Genomic DNA, 14,771 nt, shown 5'->3' on the forward strand with positions numbered 1-14,771 from the left:
CGTATCCGTACTTGGAAGGATCTGATTACCGCCTTCCTAAGGCAGTATCAGTACAATTCTGATATGGCTCCTGACCGTACTCAACTGCAGAATATGTTTAAGAAAGAGGGTGAAACCTTTAAAGAATATGCGCAGCGATGGAGGGATTTGGCGGCATAAGTAGCTCCTCCCATGGTTGAGAGAGAGATGATCACCATGATGGTAGACACTCTGCCAGTGTTCTACTATGAGAAGCTAGTAGGTTACATGCCGTCCAGCTTTGCGGATCTGGTGTTTGCCGGGGAAAGAATCGAGGTTGGATTGAAAAGAGGAAAGTTTGATTACGTTTCTTCCATAAACGCGAATGCCAAAAGAATCGGGGCAACAGGGGCAAAAAGGAAGGAGGGAGATGCCCATGCCGTCTCTTCAACACCCGCGTGGGTCAAAACCCAGCAAACACCTCATGGTACCCATCAGTACGCGCAACATCACCCAAGCTTCTCGGCTCATACTGGGAATACCTCTAGTTCAACACCCGTGCAACCTAAGGCACCCACCCAGAGGGAAGCTCCCCAAGTTCCAACTCCGAACACGACTCGACCGGCCGGTAATTCCAACACGACAAGGAACTTCCCTCCGAGGCCATTTCCGGAATTCACCCCACTCCCAATGACGTACGAAGATCTTCTGCCATCCCTCATCGCCAATCATTTGGCCGTGGTAACTCCCGGAAGGGTCCTCGAACCCCCTTTCCCGAAGTGGTATGACCCTAACGCAACTTGCAAGTACCATGGGGGTGTCCCGGGGCATTCCGTCGAAAAATGCTTGGCCCTTAAATACAAGGTCCAACATTTAATGGATGCTGGATGGCTGACTTTCCAAGAGGATCGGCCCAATGTGAGAACCAACCCGCTCGCCAATCATGGAGGGGGAGCAGTTAATGCAGTTGAATCCGATAGGCCGCACAGGTCTAAACCTTTAAGGGATGTGGCAACCCCTAGGAGGTTTATCTTTGAGGCCCTACAAAAAGGAGGTGTGATTCCCCATAGTGGGTGTAAGGAGGATTCCTGTCTGCTACACTCCGGCGAGATGCATGACATGGAGACGTGTTTGGAAGTAGAGGAATTGTTACAGCGGATGATAGATCAAGGTCGACTGGAAGTCGGCATTGAAGGAAAAGAAGAGCAGCATATATGCATGCAATCTACGGAGGGGAGCGGTGTTGCGAAGCCCAAACCCTTGGTGATATACTTCACTAAAAGCGCAGCTTCGCAAAAGCCCGGACACCCCTTAATAGCCAAACCTGTTCCTTTCCCGTACCAAAATAGTCACGCGGTCCCGTGGAGATATACACCTCCGGGGAAGAAGGAAGAAGAAGCCACTGACGTCAGCTCGCTGTCAGCTAAAGTAACAAATATCACGGGACTGAGTGGTGTGACCCGTAGTGGTCGTGTGTTCGCACCTCCGGACCTACCAGTCCAACCCGTCGACGTCAAGGGAAAAGGAAAAGTGGTGGAGGAACAAGATGGCGAAGCACCCCACGCTTCGAATAAAGATATTCCAGCAAAGGGGCCCCCGGAGAAAAAGGATGGTAGAAAGGAGGTGTCGCTAGAGGAAGCCAGCGAGTTCCTTCGGATAATTCAGCAGAGCGAATTCAAGGTTATCGAACAGCTCAACAAAACCCCGGCTAGGGTCTCGCTGTTGGAGTTACTTATGAGCTCCGAGCCTCATCGGGCTCTGCTAGTAAAAGTGCTTAACGAGGCTCACGTGGCCCAAGATATCTCGGTAGAAGGTTTCGGAGGGCTGGTCAACAATATCACTGCCAACAACTATCTTGCCTTCGCCGAAGAAGAAATCCCCGCCGAGGGGAGAGGGCATAATAAGGCTTTACACGTATCAGTCAAGTGTATGGACCATATCGTAGCCAAGGTGCTCATCGATAATGGTTCCAGTTTAAACGTGATGCCTAAGAGCACTTTGGAGAAGTTACCATTCAATGCTTCCCACTTAAAACCAAGTTCAATGGTGGTTCGGGCCTTTGACGGCACTCGCCGAGAGGTTAGGGGAGAGATCGATCTCCCAGTACAAATAGGCCCTCACACCTATCAAGTCACCTTCCAAATAATGGATATTAACCCCCCCTACAGCTGCCTGTTGGGGCGCCTGTGGATCCACTCAGTGGGAGTTGTGCCTTCTACACTCCACCAAAAGCTGAAATTCGTAGTGGAGGGGCACTTGGTCATCGTGTCAGGCGAGGAAGATATCTTGGTAAGCTGCCCATCCTCCATGCCTTATGTGGAAGCCGCAGAAGAATCGTTAGAAACTGCTTTCCAGTCTTTTGAGGTGGTCAGCATTTCCTCCGTGGACTCCCTCTTTGGGCAGCCTTGTCTGTCCGATGCAGCGGTAATGATGGCCCAAGTTATGTTGGGGAACGGTTATGAACCCGGGATGGGTTTAGGCAAAAACAACGGCGGCATAACTAGCCTGATAAATACCCAAGGAAATCGTGGGAAGTATGGTTTAGGCTATAAGCCCACTCAGGCGGACATGAAAAGAAGCATCGCGGGAAGGAAGAACAGTGGTCAAAGCTCGCGTTGGAGACAAGAAAGTGAAGGAAGCCCGCCCTGCCACATAAGTAGAAGCTTTATAAGCGCGGGTCTGGGAGACAAAGGTCAAGCGTTCGCGATATGCGAGGATGATATTCCGAGTACTTTGGATTTGGTACGACCATGCCCTCCTGATTTCCAGCTGGGAAATTGGCGAGTGGAGGAACGCCCCGGCATTTACGCAACGAGCATAATGTAAACCTTTACGGTTTTAAAAGCTCTATAGTTGGGCCTAGGCTTTTTCCTTTTGTTAAGGCTTTGTGTCTTTTGTTTTTGAATTTATAATACAAGGATCTTTCTTCATCTGTTCCTGGTCTCTACCCATTCTCATTCATTTGCATGTTTACTTCTTTTTCTGAAACGGCAGATCCGATGACGAGTCCCCCGAAGGTACTAATACCTGGGACCCGCCTATCGACTTTGAGCGAGAAATGAATCAAACGGAAGATGAAGGAAATGAGGATGTGGGACTTCCCCCAGAACTAGAAAGAATGGTCGCCCATGAGGACCAAGAAACGGGGCCTCATCAAGAAGAAACAGAGCTAGTAGACTTAGGAATTGGCAATGGAAAGAGGGAAGTAAAGATAGGTACAGGTATTATCGCACCTATCCGTGAAGAATTAATAATCCTGCTAAAAGACTACCAAGACATCTTTGCTTGGTCATACCAAGATATGCCCGGTTTGAGTTCTGACATTGTACAGCACCGATTACCTCTAAATCCCGAGTGTTCCCCGGTAAAACAGAAACTGAGGAGGATGAAGCCCGAAACATCCTTGAAGATAAAAGAAGAAGTGAAGAAGCAATTTGACGCTGGATTTTTGGCCGTCGCTCGGTATCTAGAATGGGTTGCCAACATCGTACCAGTTCCTAAAAAAGATGGGAAAGTACGAATGTGTGTAGATTATTGGGACCTGAATCGGGCCAGTCCCAAGGACAATTTTCCTTTACCACACATCGATATCCTCGTAGATAACACGGCCAATTTCGCTTTATTTTCTTTCATGGACGGTTTCTCTGGTTACAATCAGATAAAGATGGCGCCCGAGGATATGGAAAAGACTACTTTCGTCACCCTGTGGGGAACGTTCTGTTACAAGGTGATGTCCTTTGGACTTAAGAATGCCGGGGCAACTTATCAACGGGCCATGGTAGCTTTGTTCCATGATATGATGCATCAAGAGATCGAGGTCTACGTGGACGACATAATTGCTAAATCTAAATCCGAGGAAGAACACCTTGTCAACCTGCGGAAATTGTTCGAAAGGCTTAAGAAATATCAATTAAGGTTGAACCCCGCTAAGTGTACCTTCGGGGTCAAATCAGGGAAATTGCTTGGTTTCATTGTAAGCCAGAAAGGGATAGAGGTAGATCCTGAAAAAGTGAAGGCTATCCTTGAGATGCCAGAACCCCGTACAGAGAGGCAAGTCCGAGGTTTCCTGGGGCGCTTGAATTATATTGCCAGATTCATATCGCAGCTCACCGCCATTTGTGAGCCGTTGTTTAAACTCTTGCGCAAAAACCAAACTGATCGGTGGAATGAGGATTGCCAAGAGGCTTTTGGAAGGATCAAAAAGTTCCTAATGAATCCTCCCGTGCTTATGCCACCAATACCTGGAAGGCCTCTCATTTTGTACATGACAATCTTGGACGAGTCAATGGGGTGTATGCTGGGGCAACATGACGAATCCGGGAAGAAAGAGCGCGCTGTTTACTACCTAAGTAAGAAGTTCACGACCTGTGAGATGAATTACTCCTTGCTCGAAAGAACGTGTTGTGCTTTAGTATGGGCATCCCATCGCCTAAGGCAGTACATGCTGAGCCATACTACCTGGTTGATATCCAAAATGGACCCGGTTAAGTACATCTTTGAAAAGCCAGCTCTCACAGGACGAATCGCCCGGTGGCAAGTCTTGCTATCTGAGTTTGATATAGTCTACGTCACCCAACAGGCGATAAAAGGAAGCGCTTTGGCAGATTATTTGGCTCAACAGCCTCTTAACGACTACCAGCCCATGCATCCGGAATTCCCGGATGAGGACATCATGGCCTTGTTCGAGGAAAAGTTGGACGAAGATCGGGACAAATGGACTGTATGGTTTGACGGAGCGTCAAACATTCTAGGTCATGCCGTTGGGGCAGTGTTGGTCTCTCCGGACAATCAATGTGTACCTTTCACAGTCAGGCTAGGATTCGACTGCACCAACAACATGGCCGAATATGAAGCATGTGCCCTAGCCGTCCAGGCAGCAATTGACTCCAATGTCAAACTACTCAAGGTGTACGGCGACTCAGCGTTGGTAATCCATCAGCTGAGAGGGGAATGGGAAACTAGAGATCCCAAGCTGATACCCTACAAAGCCTATATCAAGGAATTGGCTAAGACTTTCGATGAGATCTCCTTCCATCATGTTCCCCGCGAGGAAAATCAAATGGCGAATGCACTTGCTACGTTGGCGTCTATGTTCCAGCTAACACCGCACAGGGATCTACCCTACATTGAATTTTGGTGTCGTGGCAAACCCGCACATTGTTGCCAAGTGGAAGAGGAACGGGACGGAAAGCCTTGGTATTTCGACATCAAGCAATATGTCGTAAGCAAAGAATACCCGCCAGAGATTGCCGACAACGATAAAAGGACATTGAGGAGGTTGGCAGCCGGTTTCTTCATGAGCGGAAGCATACTGTATAAAAGAAATCACGACATGACACTCCTGCGGTGTGTGGATGCCAAGGAGGCAAATCACATGATCGAAGAAGTCCATGAGGGCTCGTTTGGAACGCACGCCAACGGACATGCTATGGCCAGGAAGATCCTAAGAGCAGGTTATTACTGGCTTACCATGGAAAGTGATTGTTGTGTCCATGTGAGGAAATGCCACAAATGTCAAGCATTCTCAGATAATGTCAATGCCCCACCACACCCTCTGAATGTCATGTCCGCCCCTTGGCCTTTCTCCATGTGGGGAATAGATGTCATCGGGGCCATCGAGCCCAAGGCCTCGAATGGTCATCGCTTCATCCTCGTAGCGATAGATTATTTCACCAAGTGGGTCGAGGCGGCTTCATATACCAATGTCACGAGGAATGTGGTGGTCAGGTTCATTAAGAAAGAGATCATCTGCCGATATGGTTTGCCAAGGAAGATTATCACGGACAACGGCACCAACCTGAATAATAAGATGATGGCGGAAATGTGCGAGGAGTTTAAAATCCAGCATCACAATTCCACGCCCTACCGGCCAAAGATGAATGGAGCCGTGGAAGCGGCCAATAAGAATATAAAAAAGATTATCCAAAAGATGACCGTGTCATACAAGGATTGGCACGAGATGCTCCCCTTCGCGTTGCACGGTTACCGGACTTCAGTGCAAACGTCAACTGGGGCAACGCCGTTCTCATTGGTATATGGGATGGAGGCTGTGTTACCGTTTGAGGTAGAAGTCCCGTCATTAAGGATCTTGGCAGAATCCGGATTAAAGGAATCAGAGTGGGCTCAAACACGCTATGATCAGCTCAACCTCATTGAGGGTAAGCGCTTAACGGCCATGAGTCATGGGCGCTTATACCAGCAAAGAATGAAGAGTGCATTCGACAAGAAAGTACGCTTACGCAAGTTCCATGAGGGAGACCTTGTGCTAAAGAAAATGTCCCATGCTGTCAAGGACCATCGAGGGAAATGGGCCCCGAACTACGAAGGGCCTTTTGTTGTGAAGAGGGCTTTTTCCGGAGGAGCCCTGGTGCTTACCAACATGGATGGCGAAGAGCTACCTTCACCCGTCAACTCTGATGTCGTCAAACAATATTATGCTTAGAAGCTGGGGCAATTAAGGATGTCGCTGCATGTTCTTTATCTTTATGCGTTTTCTGGATTTCCCCCAGGGATTTCCTGTCTGTTGTATCTCTCGTTACAATCTTTCAAAGAAATGAACGTGGATTCGAGGCTTTTAGTCCTCACGTTAGTTTCACACCTTGCGTTAATCTGTGATCACCTGAGCCCTTCCGCTCAGTTCATGGGATCCCCCAAGCGCTTAATTAGAATTGAACCTGAACCAACTTTCCCTAAATTTGCTGCGTTTGAAAACATTCGTGCATACGCATACGCATGTATATTGTTGTGGTAAAACAGGGGCAGGATCACCTTGGGCTACCTTCTGAGGTAGAGACAAAACGTGAGCGGCAGAAACCAATCAAGGTAGGGTAATGACGCGGTCAAGATTGGCCATACCTGGTTGTTTATTACTTGCAGGTACTTAAGGACGGATGCAAGTGGGGATGGGGTCACGACCGACCGATCGTTGCCCCTTCTCTGTGCGGAACAAGCAGAGAATGTCGCTGCAAGGCAGCCCCGTATCCTTTGTATTTTGCAGCTTTCTTTTACTATTTGTTTGTTTTAAAAAGTAAAAAAATAAGTAATCAACGCCTAATTCTAACCTAAGTAAGTTCAAGTTAGGCAAGATGCTAATCCATGAGAAGGGAGGGGACATGGTTAATGTTCCCCTCAAAAAAAAAAAAAAATGTGCAGGTTAGCTCGCCTGGGCGAGCCACCCCTGCACCAAATTATAAGAATGACGAAAGGGGGGGCGTTTTTGCATTCAAAAACTTCTTTTCCCCCCTTTCAAAAGCCATACCCACGGGATTGACGAGTTTGCAGCCCTAGGGTCATCCTTTTCCGCATTTTTTGATTCCGTTTTGCGCTTTTGTTCATCACCAACAAGTAAGTGTTCCATCCCTAAGCTTTCTAGCTTTTCATTGGTGTATTTTGATCTCCTTTTGGTGCTCTAAATTGTGGGAGTATGCTCAAATATATAGGGCAATTTTGGTTTGTTTTCTTGCTTGATTAGGTTGAATTAGGGGTGTGTATGGGATGGCCCTAGGCCTATAATGCATTTTGGAACAATGGGACATGTCACATTGTCCCCGTTCTCTTGCTATTGACGCCTAAACGCGCGCCCACCAAGTGTTCGGTGAAATGCCTCAATGGCATTAGCGAGTGACTTTTGTAAGGAAACAACCCATGGGGCATTTTGGTTTGTACACATTTTCTTTTTTTTGGAATATGTATTCATTCCTGAAAAAGGCTAGAGTAATTGCCCCGCATATATCCTAGGCCTAGGAACTAAAATTTTATGCAAAAAGAACACAAGAGGAGGTGCATATTGGGTAAAGTTACCCTTTTTGGCCAGCAATCAGCTATGGGCCATGCTACAATAATTTCCCTACGCCTAGATGTTTAGGAATTTTGCTCGTCATGAATGTGTTGGTTTAGAATAGGTAGCAAAATACCTTTGGCAATTTACACTTTGGGTATGATAGCAAAATACTTGGATGTATGTACATATAATTTTTGGTAGTCAAAATGTCTCACAAAAAAATATATATAAATATGTTGCATGTTATGCAAAGAAAATACATTACAAAAAGAATATATACCTTTTCATACAATTTTAGTCAGCAAAGGAAAATATACTTGAATTTGCATACGACTTTAGGTAGCAAAAACTTGAAAAGAGCATGAAATGTAGCACTTTATTGTGTAGATAGTCAATATTCATCATGAAGTTTGTGTATGTATAGGTATTAGAAATACCAAGATGTGCACATGTGCAATTTTTGGTGCCCCAAAATGCTTTGAGTATGCATGTATGTAAATTTAGCCAAGGAGATGTGTGTGATGTAAGTGACAAATACACCTTGGAAGTACATGTAAATAATCTAGGTAACGAAGCTGCCTTGATTGTATATGGGTGCATTTTTCTTAGTTAAAAGAATGTCTTGTGCAAGCGAACGTTCGTAAGGAAATATGCGCATAAGCTTGCTCTAAATTTACATTGATGTTTATGGGAAGAGGTTGTATGCCATTTTTGTTTTAAGAGTAGTGTTCCACTGGTAAAACTAACTTTCCAAATGTTTGCCTTCGCAGGAAATGGCCCCAAGGAAGCTTGCCTCAAAGAGGTCCAGGAAGGACAAGGCAGCCGAAGGAACTAGTTCCGCTCCGGAGTATGACAGTCACCGCTTTAGGAGCGCTGTACACCAGCAGCGCTTCGAGGCCATCAAGGGATGGTCGTTTCTCCGGGAGCGATGCGTCCAGCTCAGGGACGACGAATATACTGATTTCCAGGAGGAAATAGGGCGCCGGCGGTGGGCATCACTGGTTACTCCCATGGCCAAGTTTGATCCAGAAATAGTCCTTGAGTTTTATGCCAATGCTTGGCCAACAGAGGAGGGTGTGCGTGACATGAGATCCTGGGTAAGGGGTCAGTGGATCCCGTTTGATGCCGACGCTATCGGCCAACTCCTAGGATATCCGTTGGTGTTGGAAGAGGGCCAGGAATGTGAGTATGGCCAGAGGAGGAACCGGTCTGATGGGTTCGATGAGGAGGCCATCGCCCAGCTGCTATGTATACCGGGGCAGGATTTTGCCCGGACTGCTGCAGGGAGGCGAGTGCGAATCATGCGCACCAACATGACCACCCTGACCCAGATATGGATGACGTTGCTCCTCAGCAACGTCCTGCCCACCGATCATAATTCCGACCTTCCCATGCCGAAGTGTCAGCTGGTGTACGCCATCCTGACACGGATGAGCATCCATGTGGCTCAGTTGATCGCTGATGCCATCTATATTTTTGCAGGTATGGCGCCCACTAGGCACCCTTTGGACCTAGATAAGTCCAACAGGGCCCTGGGATTCCCCGCACTGATCACAGGACTCTGCCAGTCGTTCGGAGTCCCCGTTGCACCTACCAAGGTGATTCGGCCGCCCATCACCCAGGCTTTTATTGAGAAGTACTGTACCCAGAGACAGGCTCAGGGTGATGCTCCACAGGCCGCAGGCGCGCCACCACCACCTCATCAGGCTGGCCAGGCTGGGGCATTTGACATGGAGCAGTATTTACGGCATTTGGTTCGCCAGCAGGCGGTCAACCACCGAGCACATGTACGGACCCATGATTGTCTGTACCAGATGAGCCTTAGCATGCAGAGCCAGGGCTTCGCTTCTTTTTCATGCCCTACTCCAGACCAGTTCAGGGCAGAGGTTGCATGGCCCGGAGATTGGCCCGAGGCCCAAGCAGGAGAGGCACCCCCAGAAGCTCCCGGCGATGGAGAAGAGGCCCACGAGGATGAGGAGATGGCCGATTTGCTTGACTTCTTGGGAGGGAGTGGAGATACGTGACTGGGAGATCCCCAGATTCATGTTTTCTTTCATATTTCTTTTGTCATTTTTATTCTATGTTATTGTTTTGACTTGAGAGACTAATGTTTGTTTTTGTTGTTTCGATTGTCATTTGTACAGCGCATACATTTTTGTTTAGATTGTTGCGTTAGTGTTTATATATCATTACTATTGATGATGTGTAGAGTTCTTCGTTTAGGAACATCGTCCAAAAAATATATGTGTAAAATAAACAAAAAAAATCATGATAAAAATAAAAATAGAAAAGAAAAAATGAAATGAATGAAATGGAAAAGAGAACAAAAAGGAAAAGAAGAAAGCAAGTAAGGAAAAAGGTGGAAAAAGAGAAAATAAGTTGTCTAGCTAAAAACCGACATGCTTTTGAAAAGAGACGATTTCCAACTTTTCTTTGAAAAAAATTCATAACCGATTTTTGAAGAAAAAATGTGTGTACACCTGAAGGGTGAATGCTGTGAAAATTTCCCCGGACGCCCAAAATGACTTGGAGGAATGCACAAATTGATAAAAGAACATATTTTGGAAACATTGGGTTGATTTAAAATAGAGGAAATGAATCCTGAGCCCTAACATCACATGACCATAAAAATTTGACACTTGAGTGTCCGGATAGGTGCATGCATGACCCGTTTTGCATAAAGTTTCCAAATCATCATTTTTGCATTTGTGTCATGGAAATAATGTGGGGCATCCCTTTTATCCTTGAACCAAACCAAACCCTGACATGTATCATGTCTAGCCATTCTACAAGCCTTGAGCCAAAATCCTGACTCACCATAAACCTTACCCTCGGAAGCAAAGAAAAAAAAGAAGGAAAGGGAATTTCCAATCAAAGAGAAAGCAAAAAAAGAAGGAAAGGAAATTCCCAATCAAAGAGAAAGCAAAAAAGGAAGGAAAGGAAATTTCCAATCAAAGAGTGGAAGAAAGAGAAAAAAGAAAAGAAAGGAAATTCCCAATCAAAGAGTGGGAGAAAGAAAAAAGAAAAGAAAGAAAATTCCCAACCAAAGAATGGGAGAAAGTAAAAAAGAAGGAAGCTCCTGGTCAAAGAAACCAGAAGAAATGTGCAGAGAGGTCTTTGGACCAGACAATATCTGAACAGTACAGAATTGTCACCAAATGAACAAGAAGAAGGAAAGGAAACCACGACCTAAAATGGTCTTCTCCCTTTGATTACCAACCAAAATCCCGTGCGCTAGCGACTTTTTCGCCCCGCACTAAACAAAAACAGAAAAAGAAAAAGCCAACAAAAAAAAATCAAAAGCCAAAAACACATAAAAGCCGAAAAACCCATCAAGAAAACCCATTCCCAAGGGAAGTCCTATTGATCCATGATCACGCATGTAATTTTTGATTTGATAGGAAATAATTTGCAAAGTCAAGTCATGACATATCTATGGTTCGGAATTAGGATGAAACACCTACCTGTGCGAGATTGATACACTTTGAGTGATTTCTTCTATTTTTGTCGAACCCGGTGTTTCCTCTAAATGGTCATTTAGAAACGAAATGCTAACATCCAAAATCTCATTTTTGGTTATGGGGAATTTCATCAGCAGACTCTCCTTCCCCGGTAGACGCATTGTTTTTCACTCAAAAAAAGCATATGCTGCTCTAAATCAGTTGGAATATTTGTCTCTTTGCTAAAGCATGTTTGCATTTTAGTGGAGAAAACACCGAGACTTTTTCAAGTCTCACAAGTTATCCAGAACTACGTAGGTCTGAGTTCCTCATTGGAGGATACGTAGGAGCAAGAGCCTTGCTTTTGTCGGCCGCCCCATAATCTTTGTCATACTGACCCTGAGGTCATGTGACGTGCACCCTTGTATCATCCAGAGGCGGCGGGCCCGATGATACGCGGAGATACCTTACGGTTATCCGCACCCTTTTGTCATCCAGAGGCGGCGGGCCCGATGACAAGCAGAGACCAAGTTTGGTCATTCTGCACCCTTGTATCATCCAGAGGCGGCGGGCCCGATGATACGCGAAGATACCTTACGGTTATCCGCACCCTTTTGTCATCCAGAGGCGGCGGGCCCGATGACAAGCAGAGACCAAGTTTGGTCATTCTGCACCCTTGTATCATCCAGAGGCGGCGGGCCCGATGATACGCGGAGATACCTTATGGTTATCCGCACCCTTTTGTCATCCAGAGGCGGCGGGCCCGATGACAAGCAGAGACCAAGTTTGGTCATTCTGCACCCTTGTATCATCCAGAGGCGGCGGGCCCGATGATACGCGGAGATACCTTACGGTTATCCGCACCCTTTTGTCATCCAGAGGCGGCGGGCCCGATGACAAGCAGAGACCAAGTTTGGTCATTCTGCACCCTTGTATCATCCAGAGGCGGCGGGCTCGATGATACGCGGAGATACCTTACGGTTATCCGCACCCTTTTGTCATCCAGAGGCGGCGGGCTCGATGACAAGCAGAGACCAAATTTGGTCATTCTACACCCTTGTATCATCCAGAGGCGGCGGGCCCGATGATACGCGGAAATACCCGAGTGGTTATCCGTATAAATATTCTTTTGCTATCTGTAAGACAGAACGCTTGATAGCATGCAGAGGCTGACATAGTCTTCTGCACCTTTTGTTCCTCCGGGAATAACAAGTCATTTACATGCGGAAATTTCATGGTCACCCGCGACTCTCGTCAACCGAGAGGAGCGAAATTAGTGTCATACCCTAATTTTCGTCCGGGGACCTTTGCTTGATGACATGCGACCTTTCTTTGGTCCTTGTGAGGTGCTTGGCACCCATCATTAGGCAATTTGTGAAATTCTGGGAACAACAAGTCATTTGCATGTGGAGATTTTATGGTCACTCGCGACTCTCGTCAAATCGAGAGGAACGAAATTAGTGTCTTATCTTTACTTTCCTTTTATCTCCAATAAAAGACAAGTAAAGAGGGGCAACTGTCATACCCTAATTTCGTCCGGGGACCTTTGCTTGATGACATGCGACCTTTCTTTGGTCCTTGTGAGGTGCTTGGCATCCATCATTAGGCAATTTGTGAAATTCCAGGACATGCCGAAAAACCAAAAAAATATTGATGCACAATCCGTAAGTTTCCGTGACACACCGGAAATCAAATGGAAGCATCGTTGCATAATTAAGTGAGGTTCTGTAACATTCCGTAAGTCAAAAAGGGGATGATTATGTAATCCGCAAGGTTCCGTAACATTACGGAAAGAAAGCAAGTATCGTTACGAAATTCGTAAGTTTCCGTAACTTTACGAAAAAAGAATCACCAAAAAAACAGCAGAGGGGGGTGTACTTAGTAAAAATGGGGGTGCAAATAGCACCCAGGCCCACTTGGGCCCTCCAAAATATTCCTCCAGAAGGCTGTTGCTTCTGGAGGAAGCAACCTGGCTCGCCTGGGCGAGCTGGGCGGCAACCACCTCCCCTATTTTGCTATAAATAGGGGAGGAAGTGAAGAAGAAAAGGGTTCAGCCCCTTAGGCACTTCTCTCTCTTTCGAATTTGCTTGGAAAAATTGTTTCCGTGAAGAAAACCTAAGCCGAGGCGCTTCCGAAACATTTCCGTAACGTTTTCCGTGAGGAATTTCGCAAAGGTTTCGACCGTTCTTCGACGTTCTTCATTCGTTCTTCATCGTTCTTCGATCTTCAACGGGTAAGTACCTCGAACCAAGCTTTTCGATTCATTCTATGTACCCGTAGTGGTCCACATTGTGTTTCGTGCATTTTTATTCTCGTTTTGTTTACTTTTTATACCCCCTGTTGACGTGCTTAAGCCATTTTACTTAAGTCATTTCTCGCTTAACTTAAAAATAAAATAAATTTCCACCGAACGTTTGAATTGTATTATCCGTTAACTTCGGTTAAAATAAATTCCGACCGTTCGGTCGTGCCGTAACCACGTTGGAAATCAAAAAGAGGTAAAAAATAATATAATAATAAAAAAAAAACATCTTTTAGTAAAATAAAGCGGAAAATCAATCGGACATTTTCTCTTTGGGATTTCTCATTCTTAATCGAATTGATTAATAACTAAAGTGAAACTAAGGCTAAAATCAACTCGCCTAGTCAAGCTCGTCCATAAAAAATAGGTTTTTGAAGTTTGTCATTTCAATTTCTCACTAAGTAAAATGGATCATTTTTAAGGTCCAACGCCTTAAAATGATCACCACTTAAGTAAAAAAGAATCATTTGATAAGAAAGAACTACGTAGGTCTGATTTTCTCATCTCAAATTGAGGAATACGTAGGAGCAAAGGGAAACACCCTTGTCGACCACAAAAAAGGAAAAATATAAAAAGGATATAAGGACATAAAAGGGAACGTAAAAATCAAAGTCACGTTTGCACATTCGATTAAAGGCTGCCGTCCCTTGGGACGGACGTGTGGGGTGCTAATACCTTCCCCGTGCGTAAATACAACTCCCGAACCTTTCACTTAAAAAATTCGTAGATCACGTCTTTTCCGGTTTTTCCGACGTTTTCCTCAAATAAATGTTGGTGGCGACTCCGCGCGTATTCCTTTCGTGGAACACGCATCCCGCGAGTCACGCGTCGCCCTCCCGCCGAAGGGTAGGTTGCGACACTGACATTATGAATTTCATTGTTGTGTCTATTGTCCCACCACATGCATCTAGGTCTCAAATAGATTAAGTTAAAAGTGATGCCAAATTTATATGTCGGATGATTCTTACTTGTGGAGAAGGACTATACCCAAAAGGAAGAAATTGACTTTAAAGAGATTTTTTCTCCGGTTTCATCGAAATACTCTTTTCGGACAATCATAACTTTTGTTGAACATTATGATTTGGAGCTTCATCAAATGGATGTCAAGACGACAACCAATGTTAGACTATGTTTCTATATTTGGAAATGTATTTCCTTTGCAATGCCAATCTTTAATAATTATGTTTTATTTTTTGAAGTTTTATTTATTCAAAACTGGAATTAAAGTGACGACATATGTGATCTCTAAACAACTTGGTGGTTCTTGCTTTTCTAGAAAATTCAACCGAAT

The sequence above is a fragment of the Glycine max genome, chromosome 16 (genome assembly GCF_000004515.6).
Source record: "Glycine max cultivar Williams 82 chromosome 16, Glycine_max_v4.0, whole genome shotgun sequence".
Lineage (NCBI taxonomy): Eukaryota > Viridiplantae > Streptophyta > Magnoliopsida > Fabales > Fabaceae > Glycine > Glycine max.